The 10,157-nt window shown below is 39.8% G+C and overlaps 1 protein-coding gene across 6 annotated transcripts in view; it reads right to left on the minus strand.

The window, feature by feature from the left end:
* Positions 1 to 7,321, minus strand: part of LOC101861240 (synaptotagmin-like protein 5) — a 99,754-nt gene extending 92,433 nt beyond the window's left edge. For 5 of the 6 annotated variants that reach the window (XM_035972718.1, XM_005109738.3, XM_035972715.1 and 2 more), the window contains exons 1-2: positions 7,178 to 7,321; positions 290 to 1,322 (exon numbers count right to left, since the gene is read on the minus strand). The gene's annotated coding sequence lies outside the window, so the exon portion shown is untranslated. Of the gene's footprint in view, positions 1 to 289; positions 1,323 to 3,414; positions 3,477 to 7,177 lie in introns of all 6 variants that reach the window. The other variant, XM_035972714.1, reaches the window with a different exon arrangement.
* Positions 7,322 to 10,157: the final 2,836 nt, after the last annotated feature.

Genomic DNA, 10,157 nt, shown 5'->3' on the forward strand with positions numbered 1-10,157 from the left:
CACACACACACACACACACGCACACACACACATACACACAGCGATAGACACGCAAAAAAAGGGAGGGAGAGACAGAAGTGGGGGAGAGGGGAGAGAGCAAAGGAGGGGGGAGACAGACAGACAGACAGGCAGACAGACAGACAGTATTAAAAAACAAAAAGGCAACGTTACTCAAATTACACTCATGCAGAATTTTGCAAATAACAAAACAATGGAAAACAATTTTCATGATCTCTTCCTCTCAGACAAAGACGTAAAATAAATGGAGTGAGGTTGTGATAAAACTTACCTTTAGCACAGGGGCCATAAAGTGCGAGCGCACAGGTGGATAAACAATTGGCACACGTGTAAGCCAAAAATGACTGGTCAAAATCCACAGGTGTGGGGACGTCGCCGGGCGAGATGGAGAGGACGGGGAGAGCGTGCGCTGAAGTAGATCGGGCCGGCCTTTTTACGCACTGTAAATTATGATGCTTATTGTTGGTGTGTTACTGTATGTGTATGGTGGGGTGCCACCACGAAGTGAAGTGTCCTTCTCTTCTCACTCGCTACGTGAGTGGGTGGGTGGGTGGGTGGCGAGCGTGCGCGCGTGTGGTGTCCCTCGCGGAGAAGAGTCGCTGCCTCTGTCACCACCACAACGCGTAAAAGAAAACACGTTAGTGGTAGTTGTTGTAACTTCTGTTGTTGCTGCTGTTGTTGTTGTTGGAGACGGTGGTGGTGTAGCAGTAGCGTTGATAGAATAATCCGGGTTTGTTTATGTTTCGTGGGTCCTACAGCCTCAAACTATAGGCCCCTAGTCTGATGAAAGTGCACGAAAGGACATGTAGAAGCAGTTGTTGTAGCAGTAGCGTCGAAAAAAAATTCGAACTGGGTTATGTTGACTGACGTCACGTGGATCCTACTGCCCTGCACCAAACAAGCCCCGTGTAGAGAGTAGAAAGCCAACTGCCACGGATCGTGGGAGCGAGAATGCAACAGGTGGAGGGAAACGGGAAGAGCGCTCATCTAGCCAGATGAGACAGCCATAAACTCCCGCGAGTGATTAAATACCACTCACCTGACTAGCGGTGCGCTGATGGCACGACGGGTGAGGCGGGCACAGAAGCCTTGCGGCTGGCGGGGCATATTTTTGTTATTATTAAATAAACGGTAGATTGTAAAGTGATGTACTGGGAAAGTCTGGCTAGCTACACAGTAGTCTCACAGCAGGGTGGGTAGGGGCATACGTGCCAACGTGGGTTTGGCTTGACTTGGCTTGGTTTGATGACGCTTCAAATCCCACATACTGCTACACTGGTCTGTTACGTGATGGATGGACCAGCCTGAAACAGGACAATTTCATTTTCCATAACAGCGCATTAATTACAATTGAGTGTAGCACAATAATCAACACATGAATGTATTATGTTTCACGGTGTTCAGAATTAATACTCGTCTAAATAATTGTAGGCCTACAGGGTATAACTTCTCGGGGGGGGGGGGTGCAGGAAAAGGCTCTCTGTACTCCCATCATCGGAGAGGTTTCTAAGGTCTTTATCTGGACCTTCAGCCTACAACACATAAATACATTAACGGCAGTACCACCAACAAAAACGGCGCTATTGTCAAGGAGTAGAGGTGTAAGACAAGTCGGATTGATAACTACCTTATTTCAATGGGAATATATCAATTCATAACGGTGCAATAACACTGAATATAGGCTAAGTGTGACAAAGTCAGGAGCACAGGGTTTGTCTCGTTCAATCCATCTCCACTTTGTCTCAGACTACTTCTCACGAGCTAGTTTACAAGGTTCCACTGGATTGAAATTTTCGTCATCCTGACAAGAATAAAAACTTTCAATGTCAACCCTAATGATAAAGAAACCCCCCCCCACGCTCCCTAACTACAACCTTTACTCCTTAACTCTGTGAAAATCATAACAGTCAGTAGTTACAACACAGCAACAAGACAGCTACAAAGTTCCCAAGTGTATCCACCGCCCCATGAACAAGTAGGTGAAGTATCACCTGTTCCCTTCTCACACATTCAAGAATACAACCAGAGAGGGTTTGATACAACTACACAAGCCTTTTCCTCAAAAAGCCAAACACAGCGAATAGAAATGTTACTGTGACGTAACAAAAACTAAGGACTACAAGCACTACACGGTAATGTGTTAGTAAACAAAAAGATTGCACAGAATCAATTAATGTGTGTTTGCTGGAAACAGGGACATTTATTGTCTGTCTTTGGGCACATTAAAATAATAGTGCAAAGTGAAATATCTTTTATTAAATTTTTTACAAATTTATCAATACAATGAGTTTGCCCGAGCTATGCAAGTTTCTATTATATTCAAGGTTAGGAACCTACAATGAGTTTGCCCGAGCTATGCAAGTTTCTATTATATTCAAGGTTAGGAACCTTGCAAAGCAAAAATTTGGAATACATACATGCCTTCCCCAGAGAGGCAATTCTTAATATTTTCTAGGACGTTTTCGGTCAAAGTTACTCACGAAGTGACATTATTCTGAATCGTAAAGAGGAGACAATAAGCATTAAAACAAGATTAGTCAGTTATTGCATGAAAAACGAACTAAGTACACTTATAAGACCCTTCATTTTTTTTTTCCAGCAAAGATATTGTTTCTTACATTAACATCACAAAGGGCAAGACTCTATACACACTTCAGAATATTATTATTATATATATATATATATATATATATATATATATATATATATATAATATATATATATATATATATATATATATATATAGTTTCAAAAGCAACACCTTAGTTAATTTACACATTATATCAACACAATCTTAAGAAAGAAAAGTGAATGAACAAAATTATGTCCATTCATTCAGTAAATGGCTGAGCATCTTCAGTCTGGCTTTTTTTCAGTCTATCAGACAATCTATAACCATTTATTTTCAACTATATTTCTTTTCAAATCACAGACTCACCATCTCAATAGTGGAGTAGTAGTAGTATACTTCCAACTAGGGTTAGCGAAGACAGGACAAGCACATTTCAGTGAGACAGAATGACAACTTTAGGACATCAGAAAACTCACACCTTTTGGTTAACTCAGAGCACAGCATTCACTTGCAAATAATACAAGTAAAAGACAGTTGGTATTCCAAAATCTAAGTATTGAGGATAAAAGTGAGGATAGAGGTCCAACTGGTTACCTCGTTATTCACTATTAGTAAAATCCACTTAATATAATACACCATAGGTGGTCTTCTGACCTCTGACCTTCAATCTGCATGGCCAGTAACGCCACATTTTTGCTTCTCTCCAAGGCTTTCAAAGATTAACAAACAAAAAATCAGGGTGTCCTCAATTCACAAGGTGTATTTCTTGTCCAAAAGTATCCTATTTATGTTATAACTGAATAAAAATAAAAACATTTCATTACCTGTGCAGACTTAGAAAATTCACTTTATATCTGTGTAGCTTACTTGGCTGGCCAAGTTTTTCCTGACATAATTTAGAGGAAAATTTACATTATGTTCCTGGCAACAGTGCAACCAGTCTCTTTCCTTACATGTAAACAAGACCTCTAATTTCTCTTTTATCATTATTATTATTAAAATTATGATCATGAAAGCATGAAAGGCATAATACAAAGTACATGTAGAGCCTATTGATTTTTAAAGAATTTCACCCAACAACTGCATCAAAAACAAAAACAAAATTGTAATAATCATTTGACTTAAAGCACTAGTCTTACAACGCATAACATTTTTCATTTATCACAAATCACTATAACCAAGATACCACATAACTGCATTATAACATTATAAATTATAAATGGCTGTATAGAAGTTGCATAAAATACACAAACAGAATAAAACATAATTTATTTTGACTGTGGCCTAGTATTCAAAAGTACTGTTTATGAAGCTTTTTATGGCTGAGAATTAAATATGTTTTTGATTCATTTCATTTCTCAAAGACACATTTTGCCTTGTTCTGTTACTTGCAGTGCAATCACAATAATTGGGAAAGAAAACCAGGGAGAAAGGAAGAAGAAGAAAATGCATATATGCACATTACATAATTGAGAGGGGTCAGGAGATGATTGAGTAAGAGACAGGGGGGGAATGTGTGGAGACAAAGTTCTTTAACACACGAAAGCTAAGGTACATTGTCATGTTCAAGGAAATAAAGTAGAGACTGTGGAATATAAAGTAAAGGCCTATTATTGTGGCAAGAAGTGAGGCATCAACTGAAAAACACAGCCAGGTGAAGGAAACAAAATGTCATCGTGCCTACCTGAACAGCTAGACACCATTCATAACTGGGTGAGTTTTGTTGAGCTGTTTTAATTGGTGTGGGGGGGGGGAGGGGGGGAGTGTGTAGAATTAGGCTTAAATTACTTAAAAACAAGAGCCCAGCCATTACGTGTTTGAATTAGTGATTTAGAATAAAGACTGCTGGCGCTGATCCTCGAAAACTCTATGAGCATAACAATTTTGGAGAGATAAGCCAAGTCATTTCGTCACACACAATTGGGATGAGATGAGATGACCTTGAGATGAAATGACCGGTTTCCTAATGTAACATGATCACAAATAATATATGCAGAGGTGGTTCATTAACTGGACAAGATCAGCCACTTAATTTTGCCTGCCAACAAGAAATGTATTTAATTAAAATTATTGCTGGTAACTTTCGTTCCGCTTAAAGTAAATATCCAAACTAATATTATAAGCTTGCACTTTGTGCTGCAAAACTGTAATCAATGAGTGTGTGTGTGGGGGGGGCGGGGGCATTTTTTGCGGGAGGGGGAGAGAGAAACAGCGGAGAGAGAGTGTCAAAAGAGAGATGAAGAGAAATGCTCACTGTTGAACCGTAGCGTGCTAGTGCTTTTTAAAATTTTTGTAAAGATAGTGCAAGTACACAGCGCATAATATAATGTTAAGCACTAATACGTGTCATGATGCAGTAAAATCAGGCGCTCATCAATTTTTGGGTAACTGGAGTTATTGGTAAACCATCTTAAAGCTTGTTCATTTGTCCATCTTTTGATTTAAAAAATACATGTCTATCATGAATATAAGATCTAGATCTAGATTCTAGAAATTGAGATATTTGCGATTGAAGGAGGTCGAGTTCGCCTGGTTTCAGAGGTACAGTATAATTAGCGAGAAAATGGCCGTAAAAGTTTGGAGACTTCCAAAGCTTGAGAGTCCTTGGAAACTAAAAATTTAGGCCCCTACGTATTTTGTTGTGTCTTTAATCAATTTTGGGGGGGGGTAAAATCCACACAGGGAAAAAAAGTTTTTAAATGGGACATAAATTTAAGCAATAGCTAGGCCTATTCTCCGGCGTCGCGCCAGTCAATAGATCGATGGCTATTCTCCGGCTTCAAGTATAGTTGCACATGTTGCTTCTCCTCAGTTTTCCACCTACCCTATCGGAATGTTATGGTCTTGCACAAACACTCATCAGGGTCAGCATTTCTTGAGAATGCGATTAACCATAGGTGGACATGCAGCCACTGCAGTACTCAATGAAAGCTCCAGTGATCGAAGAAGGCGGAAATTCTGTGTCAGAGGTGACACTGTGACAGCACCAGAAGCGCCAACAACCATCAGTCCTAACCAGAAGTACAGGAAGGCACATCTGGCACTGAACTCAGTTGCAACAATAATGGCCATAATGTGCCAACAGGGGAGATAGAAAGCTGTGGAGAAGCGACATGTGCAACTACACAGGACGCCGGAGAATAGCCACTTGCTAAATTTAAAGGTGTTCTTGAGCCCAACAAAAATTAGAAAAAAAATTGTCAAATAAAGTAAAAATGCCGATATAGTCAAATTCATTATTTCGACGAGTCGCCCTTGATTAATACAGTAGGCTACTATAAAAGCAATTGATTGGATTGGCCTACTAAACTAGCGTGAACTGGGTGATTGTTAAGATTCCCGCGTTTAATTCCGATGTGCATTTTTCATAGCCTCAGCTAGGCAGGTTTCGCTTTGGTCCCTAACCCTAACCCTCACCCTAACCATAGGCCAGACTAACCATGAAAATCGCAAACGGAATTTAACGCGGGAGTCTTAACAATCGCTGTGAACTGTTGTAGGTATATAGGATCTACATCTAGTTCCCACCCTACAATTGTTATTCGCCGGTTTTGGCTCCAAGAGTAGGGGGGGTTCAGTGGGGCTTACCTAAAAGGGAGTGTATACAGACCCGGTAACCGGGAACAAAGTCACAAAGTATACAGACCCGATAGGGGAACTCTTTTGTGATTTCGGAAAGTTTCAGCGCCTCTTGGCTCAGGGTAGACCTAGGTTCTTCTAGATCTATGGCCCAGGTCTAGATCTAGATAGACAGACATAAATCATTGATCTAGTTTCGAGGCTAGCCTAGATCTAGATCTAAATGAAGATTTCGGATCATGTCTTTTCGATGAACGATCGTTTTTCCTCCGTTTTGGAGTTGGAGGAATCACAATTTGAAGAAAAGAACAATGTCATAATTTCAATCGAGCAGTCACCCTCTCTATTTCTCTCTCTCTCTCTCTCTCTCTCTCTCTCTCTCTCTCTCTCTCTCTCTCTCTCTCTCTGTGTGTGTGTGTATCGCTCGCATTCTCTTTTTCTTTGTTTGTCTCTGTCTTTCTTTCTCTCCACCTATTTCCCACTCTATCTTTCTCTCGTTCCCTCCTACCAACTGGGGCATGTCATATATACATATTTTGCTAGCACTTCTCTCCTCTCTCTCTCTCTCTCTCACACACACACACACACACACACACACACACACACACACACACACACACACACACACACACACACTACCGGGTCTGGGCGTTGAAACTTTCCAAAATCACAAAAGAGTTCCCCTACCGGGTCTGTATACTTCGTGACTTGGTTCCCGGTTACCGGGTCTGTACTTCGTCTAAAATATGGTGGGGGGTCATGCCCCCCTGAATTTTACCATAATTTGAAGTTTTGCAGTTGTTAGGTTTGATATCTTATAGATCTAGATCTACACTAGATAGATCTAGGCTCAAATAAGGGGGGGGGGGGGACACCCGAAAAAGAAGCACAGAGAAAATGAGGGACAAAAATTAAAAAGAAAGAAAGAATGAATGAAATTTTTTTAAATGGAAATACACAGGAGGCTAAGGAGGCTAAGACAAGACTGCTTTGACATAAACATTTTACCGATTCGTGGTCTGAAGGCTTGTTCTAGCAAAACCAAAATAAAGGCAAGACCCACAGGGCTGTTGTGCCAGTACCAGTCTGTTGTCAGACGTCAACAAAGTTTCTCTGTTCCCTGATAGCACTTCCGTCCGTTCACCTGTCGCAGAAATGAGAACGTAACTTGCTCATTATAATAACGATTTTATTGAATATGTCAGTTATCTCCCCTCCCATGTGGACGGAATCGTGATGGTGAGAAAGCATTCAATAGGCCTAGACTCTCTGATCGAACCAGAGACTCTTAAGGGCTAGGCCTACAAGATGGATCTATTCAAAGAATGGAGAGGTCGCAGTGGAACAATCATGCACGTCTGTTCGTGCGCATGGATGAGGGGTGGGGGGTACAGCAACAACAACAAAACGTACAGGCCTATGTGACGCCTGGCCAAACATTTATTTTTCTATATGTAATGATTCAGCAGGCTACACAATGAAGTGTCTAGATTCTATTAAAAGGATGTGGGGGGGAGGGGGGGCTACACCTCAAAAGTCCCGATTCGGCTCAAAATTATGGAGTTTGACCTGTTGAAATTTGTAGCTTCTTACACCAGCCTTTCTCACAACTAGGCCTATAATTTCATGGCCCTAGAACCCCCAAAAGCCTTTTTTTTCCAAATCGGGAATGTTTTGCCATTTCATCATAGAGTCAATCTTTTAAATTTCTTTATCCCCCATTTAATTTGTCATCAAATCTTCATGAAATTTTCACAGAAGGAAGAGAAGATGTAACACTAAAAATGTGTCTCTTTAATTGTTGATACATGGAGAAGGAATAGATTATTGTTGGTGGTGTCTGGAGTGTGGATTTTCACGGATTTTTGGCAAACTTGAATATACGACCTCAAGACAAAATTCTTTTAAAATGTTCTAACTCATTTAGAAAAAATTTAACAAACAAACTTGTTGATCTAGATCTAATGTTTGCTAATATGCATGCCAAAAAATATATATATTTCCAAGAAAAATAAGTGCGGTATTCATTACAGATAAGGCATTATAAGGCATGTCAACAAAATCCAATATATTATAGCCGCCGTGTCCATAGAAACGAAACTTTTTTTCGCAAGTTTGCGGATTTTAAGACTCCATACTATGCTTGTTATATGTGTGAAATTTGGTAAAATTTTATCCTCTAATAAGCGAGACAGCCTTCAGGTGTAGCCCCCACCCCCCCACCCCCACCCCACCCCACCCCCACCCCCTTTTAAACTTATAGAAAAGACTTGTGTGTTACCGACTCTTGTCATTATACTCCTTCGGAAGCTGTAGAGCTAACATAACTTACTAATAAGTACTAGAGCAACATCAGAAACAGCGGTAGCACTAACAGTAGTCGGAGCAATAGTAGATCTAGCAGCAGCAGAAGCAGCAATAACCAATAAGTTAAAGTGGTTTTTGTTGATGCTAGGCCTAAATAGGCGGACGGATGATTCTGGTATCGTACCTATACTTAGGTAAAAAGCAGGCGCCGCCCTTGAGAGTTTGTTCATTGGAACTTGATGCTGCTGCTGCTGCTGTTGTTGTTGTTGTTGTTGTTGTTGTTGTTGTTGTTGTTGTTGTTGTTGTTGTTGTTGTTGTTGTTGTTGTTGGGGTTGTAGTGGTGCTGGTGTTGTTTTTATTTTTTGTGTGTTTTGTTTGTTGTTATTTTTGTGTTTTTTTGTTGTTGCTGTTTTTGTTTGTTTAACGATGGGCAGGTACGGTTGTAACAGAAACGCGTATAATGGGTTAATTACACAAGTACAGTTTTATTTACTTTGGTATATCACCTTTGCCGACTTTCCTTATTTTGTTACTATAACTACCCGGCCAGGTATCCTCGGCACGACCGGGGCTATTTAGAGCGGGTAAAGCAAGAAGGAAATACCATGACCTATTTAAAAGAGGTGATCATCTCCTTAATAACTCATAGTATAGTAGAGTATAGTATAGTATAAGGTTTTACGGCGCTCGCAACTGCTAAGGTCATATGAGAAGCAACCCAAACATCAAACAAAGGCAAAAATAGACACAAGCAAGTAATCTATCCATTCATCCACCCACCTATATGTATCTATCTTGATGTAACGACCAGGCGCGGTTCGATCATTTTAAGTTAGCTCTTGTGGACAAGAGATTGGCTGCTGAAAATAGTTCTTAGATCTAGACCTATTTAGTTTCCAGTAAATCCAAAGTAATATTAAAATGTATCAACATCCACAGCACTTCCCCAATAAAATTACGCTCAAAGAGGCAATAGGGGCTCGACGTTGTTTTGTCGCACTATACTAGCATCTGCGTTTGTCGCGGCCGCGATCCGGCCGCGATTTTTGCAGTTTTCAAAAACGACAAAACAACAAAGCTCGTTCATAACATATTATTTTGATAAGTTTTAAGATGTCCATGTGTAGGCTATCTATTTTCAAGCGGAGAATATAAATCATCTCTTTGTTGTGTTTTAATTTGTTGGTGTGTTAATTTTAAAAAAAAATTGTACTCCTGATTTGTTTCTCTTTTTTTGTGCTTTTATACAGGGTAATGTCATTAATTTGATGCTGTTCCTACCTTAAAAAAATATAAATGTGTTATGTTAGAGCGTGTCTCCACCAAAACTGAATTCTGACACTGGCACGCCCCAAATGTGTGGGATTCCATAATTTAGAAGTAATATCCTGTAGGCCTACTTTTTATTAAATTACACACGTATAGGGTTAAAACAGCCAATCTTCGGATAGGTGGACACGCGCCCTAATTTGTTAATTTTTATGGTTATTTATATCCGTGCTAATTTGATTTCATTCTGTTGTTAAATCTTTATTTTTCACGTTTTTACACTCTGGGCGACTACAAATGATACTCTGGATTCTTTAAAAAAAGAGCACAAGAAATTCCGGTGCTTTAGATTAATTTATTGTTACCTCTATCAACATATTATTGTTATATGTGTCGTCACAGAGAATTGAAA

Source organism: Aplysia californica, unplaced genomic scaffold, assembly GCF_000002075.1.
Source record: "Aplysia californica isolate F4 #8 unplaced genomic scaffold, AplCal3.0 scaffold00810, whole genome shotgun sequence".
NCBI lineage: Eukaryota > Metazoa > Mollusca > Gastropoda > Aplysiida > Aplysiidae > Aplysia > Aplysia californica.